We start from the raw sequence: 17072 nt of genomic DNA, 5'->3' as shown, positions 1-17072 counted from the left end.
AAGAATCACTCAGCCAACGATAAATCACTGACTTCGATGACACTCCAATAGTCGCATCGAGTTTATCTACAGTCAAGTAGGAGAAAATTTCCCGCAATTAATAAACAACCTCGACGATCAAAAAACTCCCATAGTCACTCTGTGAGGTGCCCCATCGAAGCGAATTTCAGTTCACGTGTGCATATTTTATCGAAAGCGAAATATCAATTCACAAAAGCAGCCAGATTTCACGTCCCGCTGCTGTCGTTCGCATTGTTTTGTCCCATACCGAACAAGCAGCAGGTCGACTCAATCCGAAACTCATGACCATCGGCATAGCTGGTCCTAGCTAGTCGAAGTCAGGTGGAATCGAAAATTTCGATATAGGTATTTCAGTCTGAAACAGGTTTGGTTTCTTATTGCATGTTTCATCTGGGCGAATGTCACAACGGAGGCTTTCACCTACGGACGAAATTCGAAATCGACCCACTGCTCCTTACGGCGGAGTAACGATGGAATACACATTCTATCAACTTCAATTTAGACTGACTTAGGTGGATATTAATCTGAGGAAGCTAAGTTTTATCAAGATATCATTTTCCATTGTTTATGTACCATGTATATCGCTCAAAGGATAACGGCGGTTATTATACTAAAGATAACGACTGTCTAGACATTTTCGGGAGAATTTATCATGAAAAGTATATGTACTAGTAAACTAAAGGTATGCGATATTTCGAATGATTATTTGAATAGAGACTAATTGATAGAAGCACATAAGAAAACACGATATAACACTCTAGGAAAATTAATTCAGATTGCGAAACGCATTGCAACTTTTTCTGACTTTTTTTTCTTAAGGTAAAACTTAAATAAAAAAAAAGTTTGTCAATAACATCTGAACTGTCCGATGGAAATATTTAAAACAATGTTGAGAATTCCAATAAAATACAATTCGTAACAAACAAATCGTACAATTGTAATTAACAAAACGTGTATCTCAAGCAAATATGCTGCAGAGCAATGTACGTATGAAATATTCTTTATATATAAAACGAAAGCATCAACACCACTTAAATGATGAGTTTCTTTAGCTTTGTTAAGCTGCTCATGTATTTCAAATATCCATACATCGTTTAACTCTACATAAAAATATGAAAAGTTATATCGCATACGCTTAGCACTTGTTTATGACATATTGTTCCTCAAAAGCATTTGTCAAAAGCATCATTCATCATACATGGAGATCGTGCACCATAAGGAATAATGTGCACTAATAAACGTTCCTCCCAAGGTACAATCGAAAATATCAATTGTGACCACCCTCCAAATCAGGATGGCACTGTTGATGGGAATTTCTTGTATCGCTGAAAACATCTCGGCTGTCGATTTTGCAAGATACGCGGAAGTTTTGATTCATCATCTTCGCGTTTTCGGTTATGTATCAGACCGCATACCTAGTCGACAGAGATCATCGGGGAGTCACTGCTGTCAGCGAGTTACGTACGATCCGAAGACTACTTCTCACTTTGGTATTTGCCGAACAACTCTTGATTTTTGCTCGACCGCTCCTTCTGTGGCGTGGTGCCTACTTCATCATTCCTCATTCACTGACTGTTGCATGGCACACCGACTGCTTCTCGACGAAACAAAACTGAAAATCATCATAAGCGATCGGTGATGTAATGCTCGATCGATTTCGCACACCGGAGTCTAGTTTGACACATGCGAGATGAAAATAAACAGGAATTTCTCCCTCGTAAACGTATGGAATTAATTAGGGTTGTTGTGAACAGGTACATGCGAAATATCCAACCCCGTCCACACGTACATAACCTAAATTACGCATAAGATCGCGTACGACATTTGCGCGCCACCTCCATCACTCGTGCTGTCTTTAGCCTCTTTTACAGATCACGACATTCCTCTCAGTACTCGCTCTAAAACTGTAAACCTGAGTCAGTCACTACACACGCTCCGTTTTGGACTCATTGCACTCGATATTTATTACTTCTCTTCATATGAGCCACTTTCAACTATCCCTCCTAGGCACATTATTCCACAGAATTCATCAATGCAATTTTCCCACACGCGCACAAAATTTATTTACCAAGTCAAATTTCTGACATCTTTTTACGGCGATCATCCACTAATCCAGCTGCGCACGCCATCTCCGCAAACAACACAAAATCCAAATTTATGGGCACCACGGGATCAAAGCCTCCGTGGTATGTGCACGGCTCGAGCCCCCTTCATAACTCACTTCCACAGCAGAGGTACTTACTTCTTGCCCAACCGCCTTATTTTTTTCAAAACAAGTGCTCCCTTGGTGCTCGGTAGCACTGCCTTCGTTGAAGTCGCCGTTAGCAGCAGAGAGAGGTTTAACCACAACAAGATCTCAAACTCAACTGAATCGCGGCTGCCAAGAAGCCTGCCTACCTCGCGAGTTGACGATCGCAGCGTCGTCGTCGGCCGTCGTCGGCGGTCGATCTTGAGGCCACTGCTTGAGCGCGTTTGTGTTGGTTGAGAACTTGTGCCACCCCCTCGCGGTTTGCTCAATGCAAGTGGTTGTGGATTAGGTTCGGCACCTCTTGAGTTTGCTGCAGATGGAGGTAGGTGAGTTCTGAGTCCTCACATGTTTGCGATAGAAAAAAAAACGCTTGTTATGGTAGTGAATTCACGAACATAAAGCTAAGTTCTTCACGGAAATATCATTGACAGCTTTTTATGGGATTCTACTGTAGAACAGGAGGAAATGGCGGCAAAGTTACAGGCGCCAAGTATTCGTCATAGGTTTAAAAAAGTGACGGGTACTATGTTAAAGGCTAAAGCTTATTTGTTTGCAAACAAATCATAGAGCTTTTAAGGATGATATGCTACCTATGCTCTATATAAATAATCGGCTCAATTTTCAAATACTGATTATTTATATAATCGATCAGAAAGATAATTTGATTTCCTCTCGTTCTATGGGAATCGGGAATTAAAGGTGTTGCCCAAGTGGACAATGTTATTAATCCAGTGATGAATTTAATATTCACGACGTATATTTCAAATTGAACTTTCTAAGTCAAAATCGAACAAAATTCAATTCGAGAATTGCTAAAACTTAAACTGAAAATACGTGAATTGGTAAATGATCTAGGGGAGAACAGTGCCTAATGCACCCACGGGGCGAAATAGCCTAACTCCCACGGGTCAAAATGGCGTTTTGCCCCAAGCCCATTTTTAAAACATATTTTAAATACGTTAGAAAGTTATAAACACCTTGTTCATTCCGTGCCGATAGTTCGAACGAGCCAGACGTGTGTGCTGTGTCTCATCGCAGGTGTTGTTCGGTAGTGCGAGTCTATTGTGTGGTGCCTACCTACGGATCCAAGGCGATCACTGTCGGCGAGCGAAGTAGCTGCTTCTGGCGACGCCAGTAAAGCAGGCTATTGTTTCTGCTGCTACCTACAGCAGCAGCACAGATAAGTGGCAGATTTTTTTTTATTGTTCTCCCTTTTGGAGCGGGACTGATTGAAATCAATTGAATTAGTTTTTTTTCTTATTATTTTTTTCTGATTTGCTAATAGTTTTAAGTTAGTATAAGACAGAATTGTCCTTCCACCTCTCGGGGTGAGAATGGAAGCAGAGACTATGGGAGGTGGTGAGCCACCAAAAGAGGTTCGCACACGGTTTTACCAGGCATCTTCGCCTGGCCCTTGGGTTGTTTACTTTCGGCAGAAAGCGAAAAGCCTAGATTTTCTCGGCATCAAACGAGACTTGACGCGTCGTTTTACGAAGCTTGAATTCAATCAAATCAACAGAAACAAGCTACGCATCACCGCACCTACATACCAGGTGGCGAATGAAATTGCTGGCGACAGGGCGTACAACATTGAATATTTAGTTTATGTCCCCTCGCGGGAGGTCGAAATAGAAGGTGTGATCAACGCAGCGAGCATAACTTGCAAGGATGTGCTTGCAGGGAAAGGTCGCTTAAAGAATGCCCTGCAATCTACCGTGGATAACTTGGACTGCAAGGAATTGCATTCAGCAACCACAGTAGATGGTAAAAAGGTATATGCTAAGTCAGGCTCGCTTCGGGTGACGTTCGCCGGTTCGATGCTCCCAAAATATGTAGATATCGAGAATATGTTGTTTCCGGTGCGTTTGTTTGTACGAAGGGTATTTAATTGTACCAACTGCAAACAATTAGGTCACACTGCCGAGTTTTGTGACAACAAACCACTTTGTGGTAAATGTTTCCAAAGACATCGGGAGGATACCTGCCAGCAACAAGCCACAAAATGTGCTTATTGTGGTTTGGATCCTGCCCATGGTTTGCAAGATTGCCCGGTGTACAAAAAGCGCACCCAAAAAGTGAAGCGCTCGTTGGTACAGCGCTCCAAGCAGTCTTATGCGGAAATGGTTAAAGCGCAAGACACATCCGCCACTGCCACCACAAAGACTGCTTTTTCAGCTGCCGTTCAAGTAAGTGACTATTATGATTCCATCTCCATTGATGAATCGGACTCTGACGCAGCCGACATGGATGATTCTTCGGAGGTACACGCGCCCGAAAAGAAGAAGCAACCGTCTTCCCCGGAATCGCGCCGAAAGAAAACAAAAGTCATCCATAAAGGCTTGGCAAAATCTGAAGGTAATGGGGGATTATTTAAAATCCCGAAGCAACCAGTCTTCACTGCAGATCCCTGCTGCTCTAAGACATTCCCGCCATTGCCTAAAACCGATGTTCCTAAGAAACATCCGGCTAGGATTATCAATGAAAAGGAAAATGCTACTCGCACTTCCTAAAAGAGAATCTCGTCCAAGCGAGGATTGATATCCTTTAAGGACCTCGTGGACCGCTTTTTGAATCTTTTCAATATTCCGGATTCATTGAGGCCAATTATTGACCTCTTTATTCCAACAGTAGAAAGTTATCTGAAGCAATTGACTGTTTCATGGCCCCTTCTTGCAGAAATTGTATCTTTCGATGGATAATACGGCCATACAAGATACAATCACTGTGCTGCAGTGGAACTGTCATAGTTTAAAAAATAAATTGGACGTGTTCAAGTTTTTGATTCGCAATTCCGATTGTGATGTATTTGCTCTCTGTGAAACATGGCTTTCTTCTGAAGATGAAATCAACTTCCACGATTTTAACATTATTCGCCAAGATCGGGATGACCACTATGGTGGCGTTCTTTTGGGGATCAAAAAATGCTACTCCTTCTACAGAATTCCCATTCCGACTGTTCCCGGCTTAGAAATCGTCGCATGCCAAGTAAATGTGAAGAATAAAGATCTTTGCATAGCTTCAGTGTACATTCCTCCAAATGCCTCTATTAATCGTCGACATTTTTCATCTCATCCTATCATCTCCAGTATTGATATTGGGTGATATGAACGCACATGGTATTGGATGGGGCGAAACGTATGACGATTATAGAGCGCCTATTTTCTATGATTTGTGTGACGATTTCAATTTGAATATTTTGAACACTGGTGAAGTAACTCGAATAGGACCAAATGGTCAACAAAGCCGTATTGATCTGTCTTTATGTTCTAATTCACTATCGTTAGATTGCACGTGGAAGGTTATCCAAGATCCCCACGGTAGTGACCATATGCCGATAGCCACCACCATTAAAAGTGGCTATCAAGAATCTGAGCCAGTTAATGTTCCTTTCGATCTCACGAAGAACATTGACTGGCAAAATTTGCATCGGCGGTAAAATTGGTATTGAATCAACTGATATTCTTCCGCCACTGGATGAGTATCGATTCCTTAACGAATTGATTCATAAAAGTGCACTAGAAGCTCAGAAACGACACGTTCCAAGTACATCTGTCATAAGAAGACCAGTCACTCCTGGATGGGATGATGAATGTACTAAGTTGTATTCTGAGAAATCTTATGCCTTCAAGGCCTTTCTTAAACACGGAAGGTCCGAGTCTTTTGAATAGTATTTGTGGCTTGAAAGAAAGCTCAAAAATCTTCTCAAGGCAAAAACACGTAGCTACTGGCGACGTTTTGTCGAGGGACTATCGCGAGAAACCTCAATGACAACACTTTGGAAAACGGCCCGCAACATGCGGAACCGCATTTCCACCAACGAGAGTGAAGAATACTCCAACCGATGGATATTCAATTTCGCAAAAAAAGGTCTGTCCAGATTCCGTTCCAGCAGAACCGCTATTTCGAGAATCAGTCACTGATCCCGGTTCTTTGGATGGGCCATTCTCAATGCTGGAACTTTCTATGTCTCTTCTTTCATCGAATAACTCTGCTCCGGGATGCGATAACATCAAATTCAATCTTCTGAAAAACCTCCCAGATATCGCAAAAAGACGATTACTTGACCTGTACAACTGTTTCATGGAGTACAACATCGTACCACCAGAATGGCGACAGGTCAAAGTAATAGCTATTCAAAAGCCTGGGAAACCAGCGTCTGATTACAATTCCTACCGACCGATTGCCATGCTTTCATGCATGAGAAAATTATTGGAAAAATGATCCTTTCAAGAATCGACCATTGGGTTGAACAAAATGCATTACTCTCAAATACTCAGTTTGGATTTCGTAAAGGTAAAGGAACAAATGATTGTCTAGCGTTGCTCTCTTCAGATATACAGCTGGCCTTTGCGCACAAGGAGCAATTGGCTTCAGTATTCTTGGATATTAAGGGCGCTTTTGATTCAGTTTCCATAAAAGTGCTGTCAGACAATCTGCACAGTAATGGATTGCCCGTTATTTTGAATAATTTCTTGTACAATTTGTTGTCAGAAAAACAAATGAATTTTACACTCGGCACTCTGACAACTTCCAGAAATAGCTACATGGGTCTTCCCCAAGGTTCATGTTTAAGTCCCTTGCTTTATAATTTCTATGTTAAAGATATTGACAATTGTTTGGAAGGACAATGCACGCTCAGACAACTTGCAGATGATGCCGTGGTCTATCTAAGAGGTCCAAGTGCAGCTGTCTTGCAAGGACCATTGCAAAGTACCCTAGATAATCTGACTGTTTGGGCCAGACATTTGGGGATCGAGTTTTCACCGCAAAAAACTCAGTTGGTTGTGTTTACTAAGAAGCGGTACCCTGCTCAACTGAAACTAAAGCTGTTGAATGATGACATCAACCAATCTTCATCTTCTAAATACCTTGGGGTCGTGTTTGATTCTAAATGCACCTGGAGACTTCATATTGAGTATTTTATAGAGAAATGCCGGAAAAGGATCCATTTTCTACGTTCTATCTCCGGAACATGGTGGGGTGCTCACCCGGAAGACCTCATCAAACTCTATAGAACGACTATTCTCTCTGTTTTAGAGTACGGCTCCTTCTGCTTCCTCTCAGCAGCTGATTGCATCCTTATCAAATTGGAACGAATTCAATATCGTTGTTTGCGTATTGCCCTTGGCTGTATGCATTCAACGCATAACATGAGCCTGGAGGTGCTTGCTGGAGTCACTCCTTTAAAGCACCGTTACTGGGAGCTCTCATTAAGAATACTAATCAAATGTGGAACAAGTAACACACTTGTCTTACACAACTTCGATATTATGCTTGAACTGGTTCATCGGTCAAGATTCTTAAGAGTTTATCTCAACTACATATCGTCAGATCTCTGTCTTCCATGTTATACTCCCCCTCGAGTTGACTTCACCAATGACAGTTTCTCAATTGAATACGATCTGTCCATGAAACATGCTATTCAAGGAATACCAGATCACCTTCGAAATCTTTCTATTCCTCCATTTTTCTGAAAAATATGAACATGTCAATTGCAACAACAGATATTTCACTGATGGTTCTCGCATTAACGGATCCACTGGCTTCGGTGTTTTCAATGTAACTTCAACCACCTTCCGAAAACTTCAGGAACCGTGTTCGGTTTATGTTGCTGAGCTGGCAGCAATTAACTTCGCTTTGGGGATAATTTCCAATCAGCCCGTAGACCATTATTTCATCTTCTCGGATAGTCTTAGTTCTATCGAGGCACTCCGGTAGATGAAACCTGTTAAGCACGCATCTTACTTTCTTACAAACATAAGAGAGCAGATGCGTGTTTTGGTCGAAAGATCATTCAAGATTACCTTTGTTTGGGTCCCTTCTCACTGCTCAATCTACGGCAATGAGAAGGCAGACTCGCTGACAAAGGTGGGCGCACAGGAAGGTGAGGTTTATGATAGACAATTCTCGAGCAACGAGTTTTTCCCATTAGTCCGTCAGAGTACTCTTCAAAGTTGGCAAAGAAATTGGACACACAACGAACTTGGACGGTGGCTATTTTCTATAGTTCCAAAAGTTTCTGGGCGAGCGTGGTTCAGAGGTGAGGACTTAAGTCGAGGCTTCATTCGCGTGATGTCGAGACTTATGTCTAATCACTATTCACTAAACGCACATCTGTACAGAATAAACCTTGTCGATAGCAACTTATGTAGGTGCGGAGCCGGTTATGATGACATCGATCACGTAGTTTGGTTCTGCTCGGAAAACGACGTCTCCAGAGAGCAATTATTGGATACCCTAGTGGCCCGAGGTAAACAACCCTTCCAGGAGATAAGAGGTGTTTTGGGGGATCGTGATGTGGTCTATATGCAAGCCATTTATAGTTTTCTTTGTTCCTCTGACATAAAAGTCTAATACTTTTGTTTTTTTTTTCTTTTCTTCAAAGTTTTTTTTTTGTTTTGTCTCTGTCTGTCTGTCCCGTAGAGCGCCGTAGCTCTGGCCGTCCGGAAGATGCTCCCATTCGAACCATTCTTCGAGCACGACGAACACCACATCGTCCCCGACGCCAAATGACCGGATGAGCTGCTGAAATTCCTTGATTATGATGATTCCCTGATTCCCAAATCCTAATCCCCGTCCATCCTTAAACATTGTAAACCTAACCTCGAGTCACCACGAGTACGTTGGCTTATTTCCCTCTCTTACTAATTTAATAATAAGATTATGTCGATTGTACATATCTCAAAGAAACGTGGCTCCGTAAAGTGCTATACACGCCTGAGCCTACCAAATAAACGAAATTGAAAAAAAAACACCTTGTTGTTTTGAATAGAAAATCATTATGGAATGTAGCTAGTTTTGTAAATGTAGTATTTGTACGTAGAAGTGGTTCTATATAGACCTGTGCGCCGTCGTGCCACGTCACGCCGCCGAATATTTTTTGCCACGACAATCGCTTTTAAGTCCATTTCTATAAAACATTCTTCATGCCTGCCGTATCTTAAGAGAACTAATAAATCTCTACTTTCGCTTCTATTTCTATCAAGAACATGTACCTCTAAGCTTCGAAGATGATATTATCATTTCCATAACATTGTGATAAGGGTTTAACTTCACGCAGAAGTAATACATTCAACCCTCTTTTTACGTCACTTATTGGGGGGGGCGTAAACTAAATGTGACGTAAAAAGATTTTTTGCTAAAATTTCTAGTATTTCACTTAATTTATTGATTATTGCATACTTTTAAATACATTCACTTGCGTTTTACATGAGGTATTGTTAGATCTCTCCAAATCCAGGCATGTGAGATGTTGTAAGATCTCCAAATTGTCCTGAAGTTTGAATCAAATGGCCAAACGAATCAACCAAGGCTGCCATGGTGTCCCCAGTCGCGGTATCAACCTAATTATGTCCTCCAATTATTTGTCTTTCACTTACGTTATAAATCCAGGAATATGAGATGTTTTAAGATCTCCGAATTGTTCTGGAGTTTGAATCAAATTCTTCTCTTTCTTCTTATTGGCATTACATCCCCACACTGGGACAGAGCCGCTTCGCAGCTTAGTGTTCATTAAGCACTTCCACAGTTATTAACTGCGAGGTTTCTAAGCCAGGTTACCATTTTTGCATTCGTATATCATGAGGCTAACACAATGATACTTTTATGCCCAGGGAAGTCGAGACAATCTCCAATCCGAAAATTGCCTAGACCGGCACCGGGAATCGAACCCAGCCACCCTCAGCATGGTCTTGCTTTGTAGCTGCGCGTCTTACCGCACGGCTAAGGAGGGCTCCTTTGTATCAAATGGTCTACAGAATCAACAATGGCTTCCATGATGTCCCCAGCCGTGGTAACAACCCTCTTATGTCCTCCGAGTATTTGCTTTTAGCTTGCGTATCAAATCCAGGCATATGAGAGATTCTAAGATCTCCAAATTGTCCTAGAACTTGAATCAAATGGTCTACCGAATCAACCACGACTTCTATGATGTCAACGGCCGCGGTATCAACCCAATTATGTTCTCCGAGTCTTTCACTTGCGTCTCCAATTTCAGCATGTAAGATGTAGTAAGATCTCCAAATTGTCCTGGAGTTTGAATCAAAGGGTCTAATGAATCAACCAAGGCTTCCATGGTACCCCCAGCCGCGATATCAACCCAATAATGTCCCCCGATTATTTGTTTTTCACTTATGTCTCAAATCAAGGCAAATAAGGTGTTATAAGATCTCGAAATTATCCTGGAGTTTAAATCAAATGGTCTATCGAATCAACCAAAGCCATCATGATGTCCTACGCCGTTCTATCAACTCAAATATGTTCTCCGAGTATTTGTCTTCTACTTGCGTCTCAAAATAAGACATATGAGGTGTGGTAAGATCACCAAATTGTCCTGGAGCTCCTCTAAACTACCCTAGAGTTTGAACCAAATGGTCTACCTCACCTGGAGCTATGTCCCCAATGAAGGTGTGTTCCGATTTTTTTATCTTTATTAGCGAGATTTTCAGCTCTAGACCAGCTCACCTCGGTTCCCAATTATGTCATCCGAGCACATGCACATATTTTATTTATCCAAATCGGTTCTGTAAATCACAAAGCATGAATTATTTTTGGAACCATCAAACAGCTGTTAAAACATATATTTAAGGAAATTCTTGGATGAACTGAAATGGAAGAATTTTTGAAGGTATATCCATGTTTTTCTATGAATCGAAAGGAAATGAATCATTTTCAAAAACAAATGAACCACTGAATGAATCACATGGGATGTAACCAATTTGGTTCTGATGATTACAATTTGATTCTATCGATCAAAAAGTGCAGAAACGCAAGAACCATTAAAAAAAGATAACAACCCCTTTGGTTATGCGTGTAGATATTGAAGCCAACACTCCATAGAATTCTTCGATGACCTGGAAAGGAATAATCTATGGAAAAAAAGTAAGGATCAAAAGTGGATGAACCATTAAAAAATAATAATCCTATAAACCTTAAGACCTGTACTTCATGATTTTCTTAAATTTCCTGGAATGGAACAATAGTTGAAGAGGTATCCAATCTAGTCCTATGGATCAAAACAGGTATGAGCATGTTTTTTTTAAAGAGATAACAGCCTTTTGGTTACGCGTGTTGACCGTAAGGCTTATATTTCAGGGATGGAAGATATTCATGGATGATCTGCAATGGAACAATAGTTGAAGCCGTATTCACTTTGGTTATATGGATCAAAATAGGCTTGACCCAATTCATATGTGACCGGATTTAGTCACAATAAAATTGCTACAGCCATTTTTGTCTGACTTGTGCTACTCAGGTTGATACCGCGGCTGGGGACATCATGACGGGCTTGGTTGATTCGGCAAACCATTTGATTCAAACTCCAGGACAATTTGGAGATCTTATAACATAGCATATGCCCAGATTAGAGACGCAAGTGAAATACAGATACTCGGAGAACATAATTGGGTTGATTCCGCGGTCGTTGACATCATATAAGCCTTGGTTGATTCGGTAGACCATTTGATTCAAACTCATATGCTTCCATTTGAGACACAAGCGAAAGACAAATACTCTGAGGACATAAGTGGGTTGTAACCACGGCTGAGGACATCATGGAAGCCATTGTTGGTTCGGTAGACCATTTGATTCAAACTCCGGAACAATTCGGAGATCTTAAAACATCTCATATTCCTGGATTCGGGATGCAAGTGAAAGACAAATACTCGGAGTACATAATTGGATATATACCGCGGCTGAGGACATCATGGAAGCCTTGATTGATTCGGCAGACAATTTGATTCAAACTCCAGGACAATTTGGAGATCTTACTACATCTCATATGTCTGAATTTGAAACCAAAGTGAAAGAAAAATACTCGGAGGACATAATTAGGTCGATACAGCGGCTGAGAACATCATGAAGGACTTGATTTATTCGGCAGACCATTTAATTTAAACTCCAGGACAATTTGGAGATCTAAGATCAACTCATATGTCTAGATTTGAAATGCAAGTGAAAACAAATACTCGTAGAATATAGTTCAGCTGATACCACGGATTGGGACATCATGGAAGCCTTGGTTGATTCGGTAGACCATTGGATTCACACTCTAGGACAGTTTGGAGATCTTACAACATCTCATATGCATGGATTTGAGACGCAAGTGAAAGAAAAATACTCGGAGGACATAATTGAATTGATACCGCGGCTAGGGACATCATGGAAGCCTTGATTGATTCGGCAGAACATTTGATTCAAACTCCAGGACAATTTGGAGATCTTACAACATTTTATACGCCCAGATTTAAGACGCAAATGGAAGACATATACTCGGAGAACATAATTGGGTTGTTACCGCGGCTGGGGACATCATGGAAGCCTTGGTTGATTCGGCAGAACATTTGATTCAAACTCCAGGACAATTTGGAGATCTTACAACATCTCATTTGCCTGGATTTGAGACGTAAATGAAAAACAAATACTCGGGGGACATAATTGGGTTGATACCGTGGCTGGGGACATCATGCAAGTCTCAGTTGATTCGTTAGACCATTTGATTCCAAATCTAGAACAGTTTGGAAACCTTACAACATTTCAAATGCCTGGATTTGAGACGCAAGTGAAAGACAAATACAAATACTTTGAGGGCACAATTAGGGTTACCACGGCTTGGGAGATCAGGAAAGACTTGGGTAATTCGGTAGACCATTTGATTCAAACTCCAGGACAATTTGGAGATCTTAGAACAAGTTGTTTTATTTTTTTAAACATTACAGGGTGTCTGCAAATTATCCGCACAGATTTTGATAGTTTGCTTCTACAAAGCAAAAACAGACAATAATGGACTGAATCGGTAGCTATATGGGCATAACAACTCAGTAGGCTGTAACAGATGTATATTCTGAGAACACTGAGCGTCATTTCATGTATAAAAAAAAAGTCTTTGTGAATGCTTTTTTTCCGGTTTTCCGAACAAAAAGGAATTGCCTTCCTACTCACCCGATTTGGATTGAATTTATCATTCGGTATGGTCCATCTTGAAATCAACAGCCATCAAAACACCGATCGTCAAAAATGTGTGAAAAATATCTGTATAGAAACGTGCGGCCATCGTGATTTTTTTCCAACACGATCGAAGGCGTACAACTCAGGATACAGGGGTCATTTTAATGTGCACAAATTCAGTTTGGTTTATGTAGTCCTATTATAATAACATGCAATGCATGCTGGTTCTTTAATTTATTCCAAAAAATATTTAAAAACCTGTCTTGTTGTACGGATAATTTGCAGACATCCTGTATTTGAGAATACTTAAACTTCTTTAATTTCTCTGGGAATTTCTTCAGAAACTATTTCAGTAATTCCTCCACTGATATCTTCTGGAGACCCATCGAGATTTTTTCTGGGACTATATAGAGGTATTTATGAAAGTGCTCTTGTAACAATTTCCGCTGAAAGCCTTGGAGGAACTCGAGGAAGAAGAGCAGAAGAAATTGTGAAAGAATTTCCAGGGGTGAAATTTGGGTAGCAGTACCAGGAATAAAAATTGGAGGACTTTCGGAAGAAATTTCTGTAAAAGTTTCTGTGCGAATTGTAGAGAGAATTTCAAATATATAATATCCAGAGAGATTTTCGTGTGCATTCCACTGGAGTTTGTAAGGAAATGCGCAGGGGAATTCCCAAAAAAAATGCTAAAGAATTTTAAAACGATTTTCCTGGGGGCTTCTTTTTTATATTTTTTTATTTATTGAATCGTCTTCGATGGTATCGTACAGATACCATCGAAGACCATTCAAAAAATAAATAAATAAAAATCCTTAATGCCGCCTACAAAGTGATATCCCAGATCATCTTCCGTCGTCTGTCACCATTAGTGAATGAGTTCGTGGGAAGTTATCAAGCTGGCTTTGTTGACGACCGCGCGACAACGGATTAGATCTTAACTGTACGACAAATCCTTCAAAAATGCCGTGAATACCAGGTCCCAACGCACCATCTGTTCGTTGATTTCAAGGCGGCATACGACAGTACAGACCACGTGAAGCTATGCAAAATTATGGAGAACTGCTTCCCTGGGATGCTTACCAGACTGATCAAAGCAACGGTGGATGGTGTGCAAAACTGTATGAAGATTTCGGGCGAACACTCCAGTTCGTTCGAATCGCGCCGGGGACTAAGACAAGGTGATGGACTACGGGCTCCAGATGAAAACTGCGGTCAAAAAAGATTCGCCACCGCACCAAATGTGTCTTGTACAAGACGCTAATAAGACCGGTTGTCCTCGGGAAAATGGTAAATACATCATGAAACTATCATGATTATCCTTAAACAATTGAAAAATGCTCCTTAAAAATACTGATCATTTTTCCTTAATTTATTGAACAAATTACCTTGAAATATATAAAATGTTCCGTAAACATTTGAAAAGTGTACCGTAGAAACGAAAAAAATGTACCGTAAACAATTGAAAATACTCCTTAGAAAAACAAAGATGACGGAAAGGTACAATTTCTTTAACAATGCTTTGAATTGCTTGTAGGCTAAGATTACATTTTGTATAAGTTTATGGAGCATTTCATTTTTTTTACGGAGCACTGTTTTTAGTTTAAGGAGCATTTTCTCAGGTTAAGGAGCATTTTTTTTTGGTTTACTCCTTCTTCTTTTCTACTTTATGACAGCCAATTTCAAGGTACTTTTTCAACTATTTCACAATAATTTTTATATCAATATACTGCACAATTATCATTAGTTAAATAGCAAATCTTTGTTTTTCTAAGGAGCATTTTCAATTGTTTACGGTATATTTTTTTCGTTTCTACGGTACACTTTTCAAATGTTTACGTAGCATTTTATATATTTCAAGGTAATTTGTTCAATAAATTAAGGAAAAATGATCAGTATTTTTAAGGAGCATTTTTCAATTGTTTAAGGACAATTTCATCTGTTTTAATGGACAATTTTTGGGCTGCCAGTTGTCCTCTATGGAAATGAAACATGAACAATGCTCGAGGAGGACTTGCAAGCACTCGGAGTATTCGAGAGACGGGTGCTTAGGACCATCTTTGGCGGTGTGCAAGAAGACGGTGTGTGGCGGCGAAGAATGAACCATGAGCTCGCCCAGCTCTACGGCGAATCCAGTATCCAGAAGGTATCTAAAGCCGGAAGGGTACGATGGGCAGGGCATGTTGCAAGAATGCCGGACAGCAACCCTGCAAAGATGGTGTTCGCTTCCGATCCGGCAGGTACGAGACGACGTGGAGCGCAGCGAGCGAGATGGGCAGACCAGGTGCAAAACGACTTGGCGAGCGTGGGGCGTATTCGAGGATGGAGAGATGCGGCCTCGAACCGTGTATTGTGGCGTCAAATTGTTGATTCAGTGTTATCTGTTTAGATGTAGACTAAATAAATGAATGAATGACGATACTAACGTGCCAGTTGCAAAGATATCCTGGACAATTGTAAGATTGCATCAAAACATTTTTTATATTCCAAATTTTAGCATTGCTCACTCCTTCGTGGAGCAGGCAGAAAATGATGGATGAAACAGGATGCAATAAGTATGGTAAAAGTCATCTGAGAATGAAATAAAATCTAATCCTAGACACTTTTTCAAATATGTAAACTCCAAATTGAAATCTAACATCTTTCCATCCTGTATGAATTATAATGATAACACAGGCAATGACTCGCAAACCATATGCAATCTGTTTGCTGATTTTTTTCAAAAAACTTGTACTAATATAATGATACCGATCGAGATTGCAAATATTTAGAGGTTTTTCCTGATTTTCCCAGTGATATAACTGTTCGCCAAATCCATGTAAATGACATTTTTGATTCACTCAAAGGTTTAGATGCGTCCAAGTGCGCTGGTCCTGATGGAATTCCTACATTCTTCCTAAAAACCTTAGCTACTGAGTTCACTGCCCCATTGTTTTGGTTATTTAATATGTCCCTTGAAAGCGGAGTCTTTCCTAAGTTATGGAAAAGATCCTATTTGACACCTATTTTCAGGTCTGGTTTAAAATCGGATGTTTGTAATTATCGTGGTATAGCCCTTTTATCCTCTATTCCAAAAATTTTTGAAGCAATTGTAAATAGAAAAATCTGTACTCAAATTAAAAACCGAATCACATCTACTCAACACGGATTTTTTAAAGGTCGTTCGACTACCACGAATCTTCTTGAATTTGTTCAATACTCGTTGGAAGCAATGGATAAAGGTAGGGGAAGGGGGGGCAATATGCCCTAGCTAAGCAAACACTGCTTTATTGTCTTATTTGTAACGCTATGCATAGGTAATTTTACATTATGCATCAGTTAAACAAGATAGCTAGTTGATGCCGTTCAAAAATTGTCAAAAATCTCAATCATATTCATAATATTCACATTTAAAAAAAGTGGTGATATTCTGTTGCCGGAAAACTCATGAGCAGGGCTGATAATAGTCATCGTCGCAGTACGAAATGTCACAGTAGAGACGAGTTGTATTGTCTTCATTGCTACTCCACGCATCGTCAATGACGCGCACAACGTTAGCTTTCGTCGTGCAACCAAATCGTCATGACGACATCGAAGAACGAAGACTTCGTAACATTATTCTTCAAGCGGCAGCTGCCATGCGAAGATTTTTATTAATACTTTGTAATAATGAATTTGAAGTAACGTATGAAGGCGTTATACATGTTATCGATTCATTTATGTTACCAAGGTTCCTACTATTTGTTTATTTGAGACGCCATTATGATTTGAACCAGTCTGACTATAATGACGTGCAGTCAATTGTGTGAAGAAGTGACGACAGAAATCGTCATAACTTTTGACTGCACGACTATCGTCGTGGAAGGCATGCGGTGCGAAGAAA

The 17072-nt window shown here is 40.4% G+C and overlaps 1 protein-coding gene across 1 annotated transcript in view; it reads right to left on the bottom strand.

Annotated features, from left to right (window-relative positions):
- The window catches only part of LOC134218225 (uncharacterized), a 131323-nt gene extending 128916 nt beyond the window's left edge, over positions 1–2407 (bottom strand). The window contains exon 1 of the mRNA XM_062697143.1: positions 2264–2407. The gene's annotated coding sequence lies outside the window, so the exon portion shown is untranslated. The remainder of the gene's footprint in view (positions 1–2263) is intronic.
- Positions 2408–17072: the final 14665 nt, after the last annotated feature.

Source organism: Armigeres subalbatus, chromosome 2 (genome assembly GCF_024139115.2).
Source record: "Armigeres subalbatus isolate Guangzhou_Male chromosome 2, GZ_Asu_2, whole genome shotgun sequence".
NCBI lineage: Eukaryota > Metazoa > Arthropoda > Insecta > Diptera > Culicidae > Armigeres > Armigeres subalbatus.
This window is presented reverse-complemented; position numbering and strand designations above follow the sequence as displayed.